A 6,682-nucleotide genomic window follows, 5' to 3' on the forward strand; every position below is an offset into this window, starting at 1 on the left:
TTACTTCCTTTCTGACTCTTTCACATTGGAGTGTACATCATCAAACCGAGCTGAATTCACCGTTTTAGCAGCATGCTCTAGAAAGGAGTAACCCAATCCTGTATTTATTTATTTCAGTTTTCCATTACGAAATGCCTTTTAAATGCAGACGCCACCCGAACACATAATAATAATTCTGGAAGAGATTTGCACATCACGTCCCTTTTCTGTGGTCTGTTAACGCTGCGTTTCTTTTGTAAGAACAAACTGTAAAGGCCGGTCGCTCGGAGGCGTCTCTTTTTCCGTGTAAATATTGACGGCATGGACTTTGTATAAAGTTTGACTTTGTATGTAAATATACACGAGTGTGAAGTTCTGCTCACTCATCTTATATTATTGATTAGGAGAACACTTGTTTGTATTTATGCCATCATATATGTGTCCAAACCAAACATTGGATATTGAATGTAACACATGTAATGGAATAAAGATTTTAATGAAATACCTATCAGATAACAGTCATGTGTGTGTGTGTGTGTGTGTGTGTGTGTGTGTGTGTGTGTGTGTGTGTGTGTGTTTGTGTGTGTGAGGATGAGGTTTGTAGTTAGTAATATGAATTATTGAGACGGTGATAAAAAAAGAAAACATAAATAACAATCATTTAAAACCCTGATTTGTGTTGGGTTATTTGAGATGATTAACATTAAGCCAGTAATTTTATGTTAGATAATAGTTTACCCAACAAACCAAATTGATTTTTTATATTTATATTTATTTAATTATATTTATATATATGCCTCATTAATAGTTTATGCTCAATTAATAGTTCAGACATATTTTTAAAAAATCAACTGTAATTTTATTATTATTTTAATAATAATAAAGTATTTAAAAACTATTAAATAACATTATTTTTTAAAAATATATATTTAGTATTATACGTTGTATTTAGTAATTTATAGAGCATTCATGCATGCATTTTGATGCATTTTAATGATTTATTTCCAGAAGTTTCCTGCACTAGATACAGTCAGAATAATAGATATATACGCATAATTAATCCAAGCAGATTAAGAAAATAATTTTGTATTACAAGTTTTCTAAACTGTTCTGTTTAAATATGCAAATGTAAAAATGTAAAATGTAAAATCTAATTAAAGATGCATGAATTTGCATGAATCTGAACACTGGAAAAAGCCAGTACAACACATTTTCACCATGTTTTTAAGAAATGCAAATTCAAATCAAGAAGAAGTGCTGCTGAAGCAGAGAAAAAAAACCTTAAATATGCAAATACATCATTATCTAGTAAAATATGCACTAATTTGCAAACACTTCCAGAACAGAAATCTGAAGATTCTTAAAATGTAGAGTAAAAGATTTTGAATTTCTCTTTTTATCATTTCATAAATCAAAAACGAATGTCAACAGCCAGAAAAAAAAAAAAAAAAAAAAAAATTCACCATGTTGTTTAGAAATTAAATATAATATGAATAAGGTGGATAATATATGAAAGAAAAAACTTGGTTAAACTCTTCAGAATTTAAGAATAAAGCTGTCAACTGTTTTACGTTTGGTGTGTGTTTACTGTGGAAGAGGAGAAACAAACTTCAAAGATGTGGATTCAAATTAAAACCTGAAAAGATGTCTCAATGTCTTTCAATCAGAAAACATCAATGCAAATGTCAATCTTGTTAAATATTCAAACATTATTAAAACAAGATTAATTTACTTACGAAGCAAAATAAAAATAACAAATCTGGCAAAAAAAATTTCAAGGAAAATAAACTAATCTACAGGAAGAACTAGTGTATTTTCCCCAGTTGATTGATTACATCAAGATTAATTGTCAACTTTTTATTTTATTTATTTTTTTTGCAATGATTACTAAAGTTTTCCAAAATATTATGTTTAATTATGCAAACCTGTGATTATTTAGTTAAACATGCATGCGCTAATTTGCATGAATTTCCAGAACAAATGTGTTATGTTAAAGGTTTTTACAAATCAAATCAAAGGGGGAAACTAGTTTATTTTTCTGACATTTGTTCTTGTTTAAAACTTAAACTCACTTAATTTTAATGAATTTTTTCAGAAAACAAGACATAATATCTTGCGCATCACGTATGTTAATAAAGATAAACAAGAATGTTTAGACATTTCTACATGGAAAGAATACAAAAATATTAGTAAAATGGTATATACTGGCTTTGGTATTAATGTAATAGCATCAGAAATAAATATTTATTTTACTTTTACATTTATGCATTTGACAGACAATTTTATCCAAAGCAACTCCCTTTGCATGAAGGTATTTGTCATATTGTCAGGTCATTGAAATCCTGTCTGTGTCCCATGTAAGCGTGCAGTATCTCAGGATCTGATGCCGTGAGCTCTGTTCAGGACAGCAGAAGGTTTTGTGGCCCCGTAAGGTTCTGGCTCTCGTCCCGCCGTGGGTTCCTGGGGTCCAGTGCCAAGTGTCCATCTTGCCTGATATATATATATATATATTTATATCACAGTTCTGAGTTTTTGATTTAGTTTTTTTTTGCATGTTCATATCTCATACTTCTGGCTATCTCAAGTCTTGCGTTTGCATCTCACAATTTTGTTGTTTTTGTTTCTGTCACAGAGTTTAAAATAATTATAAAAATTATAACTTTGATGTTTTATCTTGCAATTCTAACTTTTTCCTTCCAGTTCCGTGTTTATTATGACATACCAGAATTTATATCTCGTAATTCTGAGTTTTTATCTCATAATTCTGAATTTATATTTCATAGTCCTGTTTTTATTCTGTTTATATCCAATAATTCTGAAATTATATCTCATAATTCTTAATTTATATATTGTAATTCTGAGTATATATCCCATAATTCTGAATTTATATTTCACAATCCTGTTTTTATTCTGTTTATATCCGATAATTCTTAATTTATATCTCGTAATTCTGAATTTATATCTTGTAATTCTGAGTATATATCTCGTAATTTCTCAGTTTATATCCCATAATTCTGAATTTATATCTCATAAATCAGAGTATCTCATAAATCTGAGTTTATATTTTATAATTCTGAATTTATATCTCGTAATTCTGAAATTATATCTTGTAATTCTGAATTTATATCTTATAATTTTGAATTTATATCCCATATTTCTGAATTTATATCTCATAATTCTGACTTTATATCCTTTAATTCTGACTTTATATCCTTTAATTCTGAATTTATATTCCGTAATTCTGAGTTTATATCTCGTAATTCTGAATTTATATCTTATAATTCTGAGTTTATATCCTTTAATTCTGAGTTTATATCTCATAATTCTGAGTTTATATCTCATAATTCTGAGTTTATATCTCATAATTCTGAGTTTATATCCCATATTTCTGAGTTTATATCCCATAATTCTGAATTTATATCTCGTAATTCTGAATTTATATCTTGTAATTCTGACTTTATATCCTTTAATTCTGAATATATATCTCGTAATTCTGAATTTATATTTCATAATACTGAGTTTATATCCCATAATTCAAAATGTATTTCTCGTAACTCTGAGTTTATATCTTGTAATTTTGAATTTATATTTCGTATTGCTGAGTTCATTCTGATTATATCCCGTAATTCTGAATTTATATCTTCTAATTCTGTTCTTATATTTAGTAATTTTGAGTTTATACCTCGTAACCCTGAGTTTATTCTGAGATTATATTATATCTCATAATTCTGAGTTTATAATTCACAGTTCTGAATTTATATTTCATAATCCTGAGTTTATTCTCAATTTATATCTGATAATTCTGTTTATTCCAAATTAATATTGCAATTTTGAGTACAGTAAGAATTATGAGATAACAAGTTGCAATGATCTTTTTTATATTTTATATGGTGAAATGAGCTCCCATTGGCTCGTTCTACATAATTTCTCACTTTGTATCATGTCTTCCTTTGTTGGTTCTTCCATCTTGAGTGTGAGATAACAAGTGTAAGATCTTGTATCTATTATGCATTTACATATTTTCAAGTTTTTTATTTGTACAAAGTAACTTACAAAGATTATTGGAGTATGTTTTACAAGAAAATACTATTTCAGACATTTACTTAAAAATCTCACACTTAATCCAACGTGTTACAGTACTTCTGTACTTTCTAGACCCCTTTTTTTTTAGAACTTTAGTTTTTTAATAGGATGGTGAGTTTCTGAAAGATCACCATTACTGATCAGTCCGTGTGTTTTTCAGAAAACATCTTCAGCATTCACCAACAGTAGAGCGTTTGGCTTTATGGAGTGGCTTCATTGAGCTTCAGTGGCTTCATCTTCAGCAGAGCCAGATGGTCTGTTCTGGAGGATTAGCTTTAGTGTTTGTGTGCTGTTTAATGTTTGTTTGTTTAACGGGAAACATTTAAGCCTATCGTCTGGTTCCACTGACGTATGCGCACAGTTGAGGTTTTGCGACAACGGAGACGTTTTGGCAACAGCGAGTTGCCGTCTGTAGAACATAGACAGTAAAAGAAATGGACACAGCGACCCCATTGGAACTCAATTGAGACAAGTGAAGCCCATTTTTAGCGTTTTTTACCACTTCCGTTTCTGACGCGCAGACTCAAACTAAGCTTGACGATGTCAGCAACCTGTAACCTAGTAGCTGTGCGTGCAAACTGCCATCGTTAATCTTGCAGAGACGGCGAGCTTGAGCGGGGAGCTCTTTGTCGTGAGTGAGCAGGAGTAAGTATTCTGATTAATTATTTCGTATAGTATTTTAAAATGTAACGCCAGTACGCCATATTAAGTTAATTGCTTGCGAGCTTCTCCTCCTGTCTGTACGGTAATGTGACAGAGAGCCGAGTGGTTATGACGCAATCGTTAGCCTATTTTTACAAAAACTGTTTATACGGGGCCATAATGTAACATACAAGGTAATGGAGCACTTTATACATTGTCGTGTATCTTTAGAAATAAATAATGAACAAACTGAGTCTTTAAAAGCCTCTGATGTAAAGTTATTCGCTGTCAAAGTGACGCTAAAATGAATGGGAGTCAATGGGATGCTAACGCAAGTGAAGTTCTGCTACAAGATGGCGGCACCCGGCCGACTTCAACTTCCGGTCGACTTCCTTGCCGCCTGGTGTAGAAGATCAGATGGACTCCACATTGAAGAGGGTGATAACAACGCGAAGGCATCGGGCTAACAAGATGCATTTTATATCGTGACACTGAGCATTTGTTTAAGTGCTTGGCACAACACCGGCATTCTAGATAGAGACGTAAATAAAGTTGGTGTCATGAACCCTTGCGCATGATTAGTAAAAGTATAACCTGTGGGGGAAAGCGTTTTAAACCTTATTTTTTAGCGATTTTTTTTTTTTTTTTTTTCTATACATGCAGTTTTTATGTTCCGGTGACCAATGAAAGTGCAGTTCTGACTCTCTCACCATTTATTTAGTTAGGAGCTGGTCTTGTTAGTCCGAAATAGCTGCCAAGATGGCGGCCGAGTGGCACGACTTGCCTAAAAGGACTTTGGATGAACTCAGAAATATGAGATATAAACTCCGAAAAAAATCAGGATTGTGACATTTTAACTCAAATTAATGAGGTATAAACTCATTATTAAGAGATATAACCTCAGAATTATGAGATATATATTATAAGAAATATAAACACATGTTTATGAGATATTCTATCAAAGTATAATGATGAATGACTTTACGTTTCAGTTCTCAACTGTTCATCTTTGTAAATGTACAGTAAGTGTGTTTTATTTGACATGTCCTTTAGCAGTGTTTGCTGATTCTGTGATGCTTTATGATTACCATTATCATCTGTACTGTAAGAATGATGATGAAGATGATGATGATGATGATGATGAACACGCACATCCTGAAAGGACTCATTGTTAGCTGAGATGTTGTCATGGCAACACAACCCAGAAGAGATGAAAAGCAGCTCTGCGTTTGTTCTTACAAACACGCTCAGATATTGATGAGTTATCACAGCCGCTCTTCTGATAAATAAGCTTTCGTGGCTGGTTATTTTTTCATCAGAAAACAAATGTTTGTTGTGTTTTTGGTCGATCTTATGTTAAATTGCCAGTGATTTTTGGCTTTCTCACATGGCCTTTGATTCCCAGAGAGAACTCAGACGGTGATCAATAATACATCCATTCATCAATACTGTCATATTCCCTTGTGTGAGACATCGGCTCACCTCCAACCATCACTATCCAGCACAGGTTTCATCTAGGGTTTGGAAACAAACATCACTTATAGCTATAAGTTTACTATGCGTGCCCCAAACAGGTTACGCAATATAAGTTCAAATTTAAAAACAATATAAATAAATAAATAAAACTTTCCCTTAACCTGCTGTTAAAAATAAATAATCAGGCGAGTCTGTAGGCTGGTTTCAAATGGTTTTGTGATCAAGAAGGGCGACCAACTTAAGCTAATTAAACCACAAAAAGCCCATTTATCTCTTAATTCTAGATCTGAAATAAAACAAGCATCATTTATGGCTATAAGGTCCTGTAAGATGCTTGCATTGGAAACTCAAACAGGACTAGTTACCTTCTCAACACCAAAACTAGCTCTGGAGAGAGTGAAGAGGGAGTGTGTGTGTGTGTGTGTGTGTGTGTGTGTGTGTGAGAGAGAGAGAGAGAGAGAGAGAGAGAGAAGTGGTCCCCAGCCGAGCCTGGTTTCTCCCA

General features: G+C 32.4%; 1 protein-coding gene across 1 annotated transcript in view; it reads left to right on the forward strand.

Moving 5' to 3' along the window:
- The window catches only part of LOC128012206 (ral GTPase-activating protein subunit beta-like), a 6,913-nt gene extending 6,432 nt beyond the window's left edge, over positions 1-481 (forward strand). The window contains exon 8 of the mRNA XM_052595299.1: positions 1-481. This exon is cut by the window's left edge and continues 968 nt beyond it. The gene's annotated coding sequence lies outside the window, so the exon portion shown is untranslated.
- Positions 482-6,682: the final 6,201 nt, after the last annotated feature.

This window comes from Carassius gibelio, chromosome B23 (assembly GCF_023724105.1).
Source record: "Carassius gibelio isolate Cgi1373 ecotype wild population from Czech Republic chromosome B23, carGib1.2-hapl.c, whole genome shotgun sequence".
Classification (NCBI taxonomy): Eukaryota; Metazoa; Chordata; class Actinopteri; order Cypriniformes; family Cyprinidae; genus Carassius; species Carassius gibelio.